This window comes from Brassica napus, chromosome C9, assembly GCF_020379485.1.
Source record: "Brassica napus cultivar Da-Ae chromosome C9, Da-Ae, whole genome shotgun sequence".
In the NCBI taxonomy this organism is placed as follows: Eukaryota; Viridiplantae; Streptophyta; class Magnoliopsida; order Brassicales; family Brassicaceae; genus Brassica; species Brassica napus.
In genome coordinates, this window is record NC_063452.1 from 4,762,039 (window position 1) to 4,775,558 (window position 13,520).

Here is a 13,520-nt window from a genome sequence, read left to right on the forward strand (position 1 = left end):
GTAATTTTCTCTTTGCATGTACATAATCTAAAATAAGCACATACAGTAATTGATTAATATCTTACTTAGTTATAATATTTGTTATTTTGGTTAGACATGTTACTTCCATATAAAGTATCTGTCTGGTTTGGTTATTATAGTGTATTGTATAGACTTTTCTGAGAAAAAAAATGAACAGCAAATTAAATTACTCCCTTTTAGGGTATTAGTAATCAAAATCAATTTTTGGTTTCATAATTTCACAAATCCAGTAACTAAAGATCAACGAATTAAATAAAATTAATATATCTACATATTTTTACAATCTTTTTACACTGAATTTTAATCCACAATAATAATTTAACTATATATAGATATATTCTAAGATATTTTTCTGCTTATAACTAAACAAATAAAATAGTAAATAATAATATTTTCCTAAAATTTCAGTGTATTTAACACATACAACTTTATAAAAAAAAATTTATTTAAAGCAATGAATATTTAAATTAGATTTACTTATTATAATTGTAAAAATGGATTTATAATCGTAAAATAATATATTATACAAGATTAAATAACATATAAATACAAAAATTAACATGATATAAATAATACATATAGCAAAGAAATATGTGATGTTGAGATTAATAACATTTTCTCATAATAATCTAAATATATTTAACAAAAAATATTTCGGATCATAACTACGGATTAACAAATTCTTCATTCATTTCCCATTTGTTCACCATCTCATATATATTTTAGATAGTAAAAAAATGTGAGTTTTATTCATTTCTATTCAATTTACTATTTATATTTTTTATAATCTAGATGCAATATATTGTAATATAGATATTACATACAATGTTATTGGTATAAATCCCGGGCGTAGCCCGGGTAAAATTTCTAGTAATATAAGAGAAACGTTAAATATGACGTCGTCATCTGCAGTAAGGCCTTGACCCTCGCCTAAACGACTCTCACGCAAAGATGAACTGAACTCAACAGGGGGCAAGTTCAAAAAAGGAAGAAAAAACAAGGAAAACGAGTAATTCTGTCTGGCCGACCTGTGAGAACCACTTGCGTTTGAAAGGGGTCTGCTCTCACGACGTGGCGTATGATCGATAGTGTAACAGCCCGATCCCCCGGCGTCCGACCGGGGTTATCGAAGGGGCGTTATGGACACGTGTCTACTCATTTAGACAACCCTACGTGTCTCGTTACTGGTCCCGAGAGACGAGCGCATAACCTTCTTTGAAATACCGTCACACCCACATCCATATACTTCTACTTACAGTCCTGTGCACAGGGAAAAAATGGGAATGGAGGGGTGAGCAACAAGTTACTCAGTGAAGTGGTTCTAGACCAGCCTGCCCGCATGACACTCTATACTACTCTATGCGGGAACTAGGGCTGACTAGCCACTACAATCAGTTAATGCATTTTATCATTTCCTAACGTCATCTATGATTTTCCACATTCACTTCCATTCATTTCTAACAACCTAGTGATCAATCAATACAATGATCTCACTCATTGCCACACACGTCAAACCCTAGACTTAACCGACTCATCTTACCAGTCCGACTCGATCCTATGACACCTTTAACTCCCTGTTACCCAACCATGAGCTAAAAACCCTACAATGCACATCCTTTTCATCTTTTCGTCCTTTTCAACAGTGGGTAGCCCCAACTAGGCTTCTACCCCATATTCTTGTGGATTGGCCACATCTCCTATGGGTGCTTCCATATTCTTGTGGATTGGCCACATCTCCTATGGATACCTAGCGTGGACTACTACCCCACATACTTTCCTTAGACCCTCTATATGCTTTCCCACCAATGCTTAACCTTAACATCATTCTCTCATACTTTTTCTTATCCTTTCACTTCCTTATCATTTTCACTTATCCCTTCCCATTCTCATTTACCTTCCTTATTCATTCATACTTGTACTTGGACTCAATTCACTAGACGCCACCCGTTATCGGTGCCACACACAATACACATCGCATTCAAGTTCTCCTTCAATAACTTTTATAATCATTACTCATCTATCGTTCTAGCATTTATTTCTCTCTAGCATCCTAACTTCAATCACAACAACACATGGGACAACACATCCAGACATACAAGAATCAACTACCAATCAATCATCACCACAACCATTCAATTCAGTTCATCGAGTCCCATTTATCAGTATGAGGGTTCTTATGCATCATGATCCATTCATCTATCATCCTAGCAATACCATGTCCTATCAACCTAACTCCCAATCAGGGTCTAATCAAACCTAACTCCAACATAAAGGAGTATACAGAATCATGAAAGAAGGTTGGGTTCGAGACACTCCACCTTAGTCTAGATCTGGATCTGGATCTGGAAACAAGAATTTAAGAAGATGGAGATCTGGTCACCACCACCACTTCACGGCGCCGGCGAGAGGGAGAGAGAGAGAGAGCGTGCGACGGCGAGGAGAGAGAGAGGGTGACGGCGAGGAGAGAGAGAGAGAGAGCGACGCGCGGGAGAGAGAGAAGAGGGAGAGGCGGCGCAGGAGAGAAGGAGAGAGAGCTCGACGGCTAGGGTTTTTGGCCTCCGGGAATTCTCTGCAGAGCTTCGCTTCAGATTTGTGATGAGGCAAAAAGGGAGGCTGCATCTCTTTTTATAGGAAAGGGGAAGGGAAGCCCTAGGTTTTTGCCAAATAGGCCGTAGAGAAGCCCATATTCTTTGGGAAATTTTATGGGACAGGAACCGGGCCGTTACAATCCTCCCCCATTAATCGGAATTCGTCCCCGAATTCCAAAGCCCACATCTTTCAGACCAATCGTTCGTTACCGAAATGAATTCACACATTCACACAACAATCAAGGGAGGCATACAAAGCATGATAACTCTACTGGAATCTTCAAAACCAACGAATGAATGTCATAAATAAAAGGAGTAGGACTACAATAGTTTGTAAGAGAAAACTCAGCACATCTGCACAAAACACAGAATGCCGTAACGAATGGAAAGAACACAAATTCCAATAACCAATAAATGAAATAAAACCAATAGCGAAACACGTGTCCTACTCCTACGAATCGTCCCTAGGATCTCGTCTAGCCACATTGACATGGCGAGGGGCAGCGGGTCTCGGATCCAAGATCTTCATCGCCCTCTGCGACGCGGTCATACTCGGCCTCCGCCTCACTTTCCGCCAACCGCTCCTCCGCGTGCAGTGCTTGGTTGGCCATCCTTCTCACCAGTGCAAATTCCAGAGGCTCCAGAACTCCAACGAGTTCTTCACGAATATCTCCACGTAGTCCAGCCCTAAACAGATGACACCACTCCTCGGCTGGCTTTGGTTGACACCTCTTGGCCGTATCCAAGAACTCCTCCAGGTAATCTCTCACCTTGCGTGGCTTCTGAACCATCTGGACCAGTACGTCACAATCACATGTCACTGTAGGAGGTTTTCGCGGACGCCCCCGCTTTCCCTTAGCGAGTTCCCCGACCGGCACCTCATGGCCATCGACGCCCCTACCCGGGTTTCCTCCTTCTATGCTCGAGAGAGCGGCCACATTGGTTGCAATCTTCTCTTCTGCCTCCATGGCGAAGCCTGCCATCCGCCTCACTAGCGCGAACTCCAGGGGCTCCAAAACACCCCTCAACTGCGCCTGGAGTTCCTTACGAAGCCCGTTCTTATACCATACGCACCACATCTCTGCATTCTTTGGTTTGCACAGCTTGGCTTGGTTGATGAAGTCCTCGGTGTATCCAGCGACTGATCGGTCCTCCTGAGCATTCTTGATCAGCACTCCACACTGGCACTTCCCGGTGAACACCCTTGGGGGTCCCCCCGCTGCACTTGGCGGCTTGCATGGACGGCCACGCTTCCTCGGGGGCCCCTCTTCGGTTGCAAGCTGGAACCTCGCATCGCCCTGCAGTAGACGTTCCTCCATAGCCATCCTCTGGAAATGTGGCATCAACACCTTATGCCTCACAGTCTGCTCGTGCGGGTACCTGAATGGAAACTCCATGTACTGCTCTTCAGGATCCGGAAACATGGGTAGCACCAAGTTACCCTCCATGTCATAGTGACGCCTTTGGGCATACTCCCTGGTGTTCCTCTGTCCGTAGTGCATACGCGGCATCCTCCACTCGTAATGGTCAAGCGAAAACATCCTGCAATAAAATTTCAATCAGAACCATAATAGAAGTATGGATATAGTGGGATTTTCAAATAATCTTTCACAATCCGAAAACACTTAGTAATAACGAAATAATAATTTTTTTTTTTTTTTTAAAACGTCGGAAATGCCGATCCCTTAGGACAGAACTAAGGGATCTTAACCCGCTCTTATACCAATTGTAACAGCCCGATCCCCCGGCGTCCGACCGGGGTTATCGAAGGGGCGTTATGGACACGTGTCTACTCATTTAGACAACCCTACGTGTCCCGTTACTGATCCCGAGAGACGAGCGCATAACCTTCTTTGAAATACCGTCACACCCACATCCATATACTTCTACTTACAGTCCTGTGCACAGGGAAAAAATGGGAATGGAGGGGTGAGCAACAAGTTACTCAGTGAAGTGGTTCTAGACCAGCCTGCCCGCATGACACTCTATACTACTCTATGCGGGAACTAGGGCTGACTAGCCACTACAATCAGTTAATGCATTTTATCATTTCCTAACGTCATCTATGATTTTCCACATTCACTTCCATTCATTTCTAACAACCTAGTGATCAATCAATACAATGATCTCACTCATTGCCACACACGTCAAACCCTAGACTTAACCGACTCATCTTACCAGTCCGACTCGATCCTATGACACCTTTAACTCCCTGTTACCCAACCATGAGCTAAAAACCCTACAATGCACATCCTTTTCATCTTTTCGTCCTTTTCAACAGTGGGTAGCCCCAACTAGGCTTCTACCCCATATTCTTGTGGATTGGCCACATCTCCTATGGGTGCTTCCATATTCTTGTGGATTGGCCACATCTCCTATGGATACCTAGCGTGGACTACTACCCCACATACTTTCCTTAGACCCTCTATATGCTTTCCCACCAATGCTTAACCTTAACATCATTCTCTCATACTTTTTCTTATCCTTTCACTTCCTTATCATTTTCACTTATCCCTTCCCATTCTCATTTACCTTCCTTATTCATTCATACTTGTACTTGGACTCAATTCACTAGACGCCACCCGTTATCGGTGCCACACACAATACACATCGCATTCAAGTTCTCCTTCAATAACTTTTATAATCATTACTCATCTATCGTTCTAGCATTTATTTCTCTCTAGCATCCTAACTTCAATCACAACAACACATGGGACAACACATCCAGACATACAAGAATCAACTACCAATCAATCATCACCACAACCATTCAATTCAGTTCATCGAGTCCCATTTATCAGTATGAGGGTTCTTATGCATCATGATCCATTCATCTATCATCCTAGCAATACCATGTCCTATCAACCTAACTCCCAATCAGGGTCTAATCAAACCTAACTCCAACATAAAGGAGTATACAGAATCATGAAAGAAGGTTGGGTTCGAGACACTCCACCTTAGTCTAGATCTGGATCTGGATCTGGAAACAAGAATTTAAGAAGATGGAGATCTGGTCACCACCACCACTTCACGGCGCCGGCGAGAGGGAGAGAGAGAGAGAGCGTGCGACGGCGAGGAGAGAGAGAGGGTGACGGCGAGGAGAGAGAGAGAGAGCGACGCGCGGGAGAGAGAGAGAAGAGAGAGAGGCGGCGCAGGAGAGAAGGAGAGAGAGCTCGACGGCTAGGGTTTTCGGCCTCCTGGAATTCTCTGCAGAGCTTCGCTTCAGATTTGTGATGAGGCAAAAAGGGAGGCTGCATCTCTTTTTATAGGAAGGGGGAAGGGAAGCCCTAGGTTTTTGCCAAATGAGCCGTAGAGAAGCCCATATTCTTTGGGAAATTTTATGGGAAACCGGGCCGTTACAGATAGTGTAATACCCCGATCCATCGATGTCAGTGGATTCTAATAGCATCTCCAACCTTACTGCAAAATTTACTACAAAATAGAGTGAATTATGCAGTTGTGAACAAATAAAAAATTTATTACTCCATATATGCAGAATGCTTTTTTTTTGTTCACAACTGCATAATCCACTCAATTTTGCAGTAAATTTTGCGGACGGTTGAAAGTTGAAACATTAATTTCGAAAAATTCTAAAGATTTGTTTACTATATTTTCACCCATGTCATATCTTTCAATTTTGTTTTCAATGGTGTGATATCGTAGATCATTTTTCAATAAATTATTTAATATTTCAGTATTTCAACTCAAATATGAATCTTTACAATTATATGCATAAGTGACTAAAAATAATCATATTTTGATGATATATTTAATTTAATCTTCTAAATTTTCTAACATACCCTACCCATCCGATTTAAATCAACGTGAGATTAAATAGATGGCTCGAATCTGCCAATCAGATTTTGAGTATTTTTGTAACCTATGACTATGACCATTACTGAGTTATCTACCTTAATTAAAGTAAATTGAATATGCTTAGAGTTCGGAATTCGTACCATCCGTGTGACACGCGTTGAAGACGAGAAAGAGCGAGATGAAGATGAAAAAGATCATATTTTTCGCGAATTGAAAAACAAAAATCCTAAGTTGTTAAGTTTTACATCTTTTAATGTTTCCTGATTAAATTTTATTTAAATCAGAACACTTAAGAGCTGAAATGATTTTTATATGTTCCAATCAAAATTAAAAAAAAAACGTTCCATTTTCAAGACTGTTAATTAAAAAAATAATTTATAAATTAGTTAATCAACGTATATTAATACTTTGGAATTAGCAGAGAAAGTTAGGGACGGTCCGTAGGTTAGGGTTCAAAGAGGGGAGAGATCAGGAGAGAGGAAGCATGAGAGAGTGACCCATTATTGATTTTTTGCTCCTTAATCTGGCAACACGTATAGGTCCCATGTGTAACTTCGCATTATTTAAATAAATAAATAAATACGCGCAACGAAACACAGCCTACCATTAATTAAGTTATCTTGTATTACAAAATTATATGCTCCCCTCCCCTTTACTATGCAAATTCAACAACCACTCTGTTTGTTTTAAAACTAATCAAGAAACATTTACACTAAGTCACATTTGCACTTATTAATATCACTATAGTTCATTTATACTACACAAACACTTTCTTTTAACTTTTTTTTTTTTTTCATTAGATTTAGTAACTAGAACGGAACCATATTATAATTAGTAGGCCCCTTCTTTGTTCTCTTCTTCTCTTAAAAAACAAATCTAGATGTGGTCTCTATCTCTTTTTTTCCTTGTTATATTTTTCTCTACCGTCTCTGCGTAAAATTATCTGTGTCTCCTTTCTCACACACGCAACTTCCTTACCTCTCCCCTCCTTATTACAGATTTATTCATATTCAGATCCTAACACAGATCCTAACAGCTCAACCAACAAAGCTCCATTAAACCCAGCAAAGATGCTCTCTTCCTATTTGCATCTGTCGCCGGCCTAAAAATTATGTATTGCTCTTAAAATCGACTGTGGATTTCATCTTCAAATGTTTGGATCTAGATCGTTGCAACAACAATCTGGTTCCTTTTTTACCCATCTCGTTTTATTTTGTTCCTGAGTTAGTTTCAACTTCATTTTGATACTGATTTTGAGATATATCATGGGTTTGCATCACCAAAACTCTTGTTTCTTGGTTCTAAAACTTGGCTTGGTCGTATCTTGCAGCAAAGCTATCGTCTTGTTTGAGGGATTATGACCAACTGTTCTAAAACTTTGCTCGGTAGGTATATGAGGTTGGACTTTCTATTTGTTCCATTGATCCTTCTCATAAGTTCATTTGGTCTAATGAATATGGAGTTTGGGTTGATGAGTTTGAAGCCAAGGATGCAAATTCCACTGTGGTTTGCAGTGTGCAAGTGGATATCGATCACATGTTGTACACGTGGATATAATAATCTAACTGTACATGTGGATAATAATACAATATGTGTACACCACATAATACAGTATGTGTACACTTGATAGTTCTTACATGTTCTTGTGTACTAAAAATTTGAACTACAATCAATCTAGATATCATAATAGATATAACACTTATGTACATCTACTCCAAAAACTTTCATTTATCCAAAGTACGTATATGTACATGTTCTTGTGTACTAAAAAATATGTGGACATCGTTTCGTGTACACGTGGATAACGTTACACGTCGATCATTGGAGGAACTTTCTTTTGCTCTTCTTTGGTTAAGGCTATGTCTTTGCAGTTGTAGTTGCAATGCAACAATATATCAAATGTTTAGAGGTTTATTTTGGTGATTTCTGCTTTCTTGGAATATATGGTGTTCCCACTGATTATATGTAAGTGTGCCATTTTTCGTTTTTCACTTTGTGGTTATTTTAAAAAATGTTGTTTGAAAGTAATAACTAAGTTTAATTTAAACTTAAGGTGTATATGAGAATATGTACTTGTGATATGTTCTACCAGTGTACATGTGGATTATATTTATATGTAAGTGTGCCATTTTTCTTTTTTTCGCTTTTTGGTTATCTTAAAAAATGTTGTTTGAAAGTAATAACCTAGTTTAATTTAAACAGAATGTGTACATGTGGATATGTTCTTGGAGTGTACATGTGGATAATATTACATCAATTATGAGGAGGACTGGGATGAGCAATCAAAAGGGTTAATCTAATAGATATATGCACAACTAAAAAGTTATATAAAATATGAAGGACCAAAGTTGCAAAAAAAAGTGGCCATTGATGTTCGAGCTTCTCGAAACAGTGCTGCGATGAAGAGACAAGGTGATGACGTCGGGAAAGTTGTAGAACCCAGCAGAGGAGATGACGAAGAAAACTACGACAGACTTGAGGCTTTGACGGCGTAAGAGATGACGGGACGAAAACGCTAGAGATGACGAGACGAAAACGCTAGAGATGAGTTGCCGAGCACAAATCAAGGCGGATAAGGAAGAGTTGCGGTGGAGAAAAGTTGGGATTTGAGTGGTTCGTGTATCCACTTATTTCAAGATTCAAAATTGAATCTTATTTCGAGATTCAAAAAATTTCATATGTTTTTCATTAAAGTGGCTTTTCTGCAGTCGAGAGAGAGAAAACAAATGATTAAGATTAAAAATGGTGGGACCACTTTAGTTAGAAGAATGAAATTAGTTAGCAATTAATTGCTAATAACCGCGGATCGTTTTTTTTTTTAGTTAAAATTTCGACTCGCTCAACCCGCAAAGAAATAAACTAATACCCGCACCCGCCCCGTTTTATTTTGCGGGTAATCCGCGGGACTCGCGGATTATATTTTTAATTAAAAATAATAATTATTTAATTAGTTTTTCTATAAAATAATATATTTATAAGTAATTTTTTATATTATTTTTTAAAATTTAATTATTTTTAAAAAAATTAATTATTTTTTAAAAAATTAATTATTTTTTTTAAAAATTAATTATTTTTCTATAAAAAATCGTATTTTCAAAAAAAAAGATTTTTTTTTTTATTTTATTTTGCGGGTTGGCGGGTATCCGCAAATCAAAATCCAAAAACCCGCATCCGCCCCGCATAAAATAGTCTTAACCCGCACCTGCACCCGCGACTTGATTTTTTCAAAACGCTCGACCCGCACCCGTCCCGCGGCGGGTCAAATGGGGCGGGCCCGCGGGCTTTGATTTAAATTTTCAGGCCTCCTCAGTAGCAACAAGTGACTTATTATGTAATAAAAAGATGGAAAGTGACCTATAATGAAAATAACTCACTAATAACTCACTAATCAATCATGTGCAAAGGATTAAAGGTAAACCCGATAACATCTTGTCATGGGTTGGTAATGACAGATTAACAGTGTTATGGAATGATTCCTTTTCTTTTTGCCAGCAAATAATTCAATTAAATATTTTCTGTTGCAATGGGTTTCTACAGTAGAAAGTGACATGATATTTTTTAAAAACTTTGATGTTATTCTACCGCATACGGAAACTCAAATTATGCCGTATAATTTTGACAATTGAGGAATACAGTTTGACATAATCATAGATACCAACCTTTTGGAGGGGGGGGGGGGGGGGGGGGGGTAAAATGTCAAAGACGACAACAAAACATAGCACATTTTGCTCGTTTTCCATCAAGCCTATTTCTCCAACTTGCATCATGGATTTACCCCCAAAAAAAAAGTAGCATCATGGACCGATCATCAAGAACATATGAACAAAAAACAAATAAAAAATAGATGGTTACATGGATTTACTTTACTCAATCAGTGTCAGAAATTGACAATAAAGGAAACATTCACGTGTATGTCTGAGCATGTACCACTATTACAACCATCTCGATAGTTGCTAAATCAGGTAATATAAACTACAAAGAATTTTAATAGTATTTGTATTTTTAACTTCGAATTTACGTGTTACTCATCTTTTAACCAGTTTTGATAACGTACCATTTTCTTTTCTCAGCCTCTGTATTTAATATAGCACTAATAGTTTCAATTGTAGGTCTATCTATCACATTGTATACATCCAGGTAATGTTCCAAAATTTTATACAAAATACATAGTTTATTTTAGGAAAATAGTTATACATGACGTTAAAATATGTGATTTTTTTCTTTTAATTGGAAGAGGTGAATTAGCTTTTTATACCCTTTGTTAATGGTATCGAAATGGTGATGTACGTTTAGAGCATCATTATTGCCGAATCCTTAATAATTGGTCCTTAAACTTTTTTTTTATCCAATTTAAAAAAAAAAAAATTAAAAATGAACCAATCGCGGACCGCCACGTTTCAGTGGGGTCTGCGAACAGTACAGAGACCAAACCAAAATGTCTCTTAGTTAAGGACTTTCTCCCTCATGTGTTTTTGTGGGCCCCTCCTCTTAAGGACCAAACTAAGGACATCATTATTGGGAGTCCCTTAAAGCATCCTTTAGAGGAGGGTGTGGGAACCGAGGAAGAAAGAGAAGAGAAAAAACCCTAATTAAGAGTTGTCTCTTACTCTCCAACGAAAAAAAAAAAAAAAAAAAAAAAACAATAGACTCTCTTTCTCTCTCTCTTCGTCCCACCAATAATGATGCTTTAAGGACTGCAATAATGTTGCCCTTAAGACTACATACTTAATTAAGATAATAAATACATGGCGTCTTGAACATAGACTAGTAAAATATAGACTAGTAAAATATTGACTATATCTAAAAATTTAGGATATATATATATATATATATATCTTTTTAAAAAAAATGTTTACTAAATTATTTACATAGACTCCAAAATTTAGGACGACCATAAATAAATTTATATGCATAAATAGATTAGAGAAAAGAAAATGATTTTCCTTTTTGCTGGACAAAGATTCCTACTCTTGTTGCGTTCAGACCACACATCTACCAAGTGCCATACGAACACGTGATTTTTCTCCTTCCAAATTTTCGTCCGTGTCTGTTTATCATATCGTTTTCTCCACATACTGCCTGTAATACATGTACAAAAGAAACGCTGTTTTGATTTCATATTTATCCTGGTTATTATTATCATATATTTTCGGCCTTATATACATATATATATAATCACTCTTTGATCAATTCTAATCATGATTCATGCTTCACGTGATGCTAACAATTAAACAGAGATAGTTTACAGTAGCGTCGGCCGATAACAAATAACAAAAGACAACGTGATTTAGCTGACTATGTCATGCATTACATTAAAAATCGGAATGTTTGGTTAAATTTTTGAAGTGATTAATGTTAAAAAATAATATGACATTTAAAAACTGAATGCAGGAAAAAAGAGCGAGGTTAAATGTTTTCTAATAGTCTTGGATGCTGCAGTTATAAAACTCCATACATTCCATAATTTAAGATGTTTTGCATAAAGCACAATTTTTTTTACGATCCCCTAATTAGGTATGAAGTTGAGGGTATATATATAATGTTAATATGACTCCCGTTGGTATATAGAATTGTCGATTCTAGAGATGGAATATCACTAGTTACATAGTTTCATTACGACTCTAACTGGTAACCATTAAAGTAATATGATGAATAAACAGGAAAAAAATGAAAAAAATAAAATAAAAAGAATAACTATTTCTCTCCTAATTTGATAAAGTATAATTATAGTCTATTATTTTTTAAATGTTAAGGAACGAAGGAATCATATGAATAAATATTCATTGTAAATAGTGTAAATTGTAAGTAATCATAAAAAATTTACTATTTCTATCCATTTCATTGGTCACTATTTAGAACCTAGGTGAAATATAGCATGGCATGGCTCCATGTCGGCAAACCACATGCATGACGAATGGCTCGTTTCTTACCTAAACTAAATGAATTCTATCAGTCGTGGTTTGTATTCGAACAAACTTTTTTTTTTAGAGAATTCGAACAAACTGTAAATGAACTTGTTACGCAAAAGAACAAAACGTCAATTGTACAAACTCACGTTCAATTATTGTTTCCAATTAGACGTCACGTTCAATTATTGTTTCAATTAGACGTCGATTATATAGTTGCAGTTCATATAATTTTGACAATCCTTTTTTTATTTTGGTACTATCTAACTTTTAACCTAATTAAGAAAAAAACACAATAACGAAACGTCTTTGTTTTCCCAAAAAAAGAAAAACACGGTAGATTAAACTACGAGTGATTCACGAGAACAAAATTCCTGAAAGCGCATGATAGCCTGAAGAACGTAGAAAATGACACCCAAAATATCTAAAGAATGCTAAAACGCGTTTCCCTTGTGCCATGTAGCTAGTATTAACTTCTCTCTACGTCCACCCAGACCTGCCTGTTCACAGCACGACAAAGCCACTTACCTATAAAAACACAACACCTTTCCCATTGATGTTGTCTTTACACAAACACCGTTATCTCTTCAAAACCAATAAAAACCCAACGTGTGCTCAAGACGTGTTGACGCCGTTAGTCCTTGTAACAAATTAAAGCAGCATTTATATTTCGTGCTAATCTATATTACTACCATCTAGACTTTAGTTTCTACTTTTAATTATCGCTCTCCAAGTTTCAACCGATGGTTTGATGGTCTTTGGGGTCAAAAGAGAAGATTAATCTTTCAACTACGTGTTTTACAAGTTACTGCTTGTCGTAATGATTTTGATATTACTTAACCTACCATCGTAAATAAATAGATATAGGTATTTATTTTGATTTATCTTACAAACCAATTTTCTTTTCATTAAAAGACTGTATATTATCCATATAGATGTGTTGAGTTAAAAAAAACACACACACATATATATCTATTTGTTTCTTTTTCTAAATAAATTTTAGAACTGTAATTTTTAAAATTTAAATTTTATTAGTTAGTGTTCACTTTTTTCCCTATGATCTATGTCAAATATTGGAGAAATTTTATAGGATAGTTATTTTAAGTTTTTTTCATAAAAATATAAAAATAGCAATCAATGAAAAAAATGACCAAGTTTTTTTTATTAAAAAGTAAAAACACATTTATAT

General features: G+C 36.9%; 1 long non-coding RNA gene across 1 annotated transcript; it reads left to right on the forward strand.

Annotated features, from left to right (window-relative positions):
* The first annotated feature begins 7,212 nt into the window (after positions 1 to 7,212).
* Positions 7,213 to 9,118, forward strand: LOC111209857. Its single transcript, XR_002661257.2, has 2 exons — positions 7,213 to 7,610; positions 7,756 to 9,118. It is a non-coding gene; the product is annotated as an uncharacterized LOC111209857 (long non-coding RNA).
* Positions 9,119 to 13,520: the final 4,402 nt, after the last annotated feature.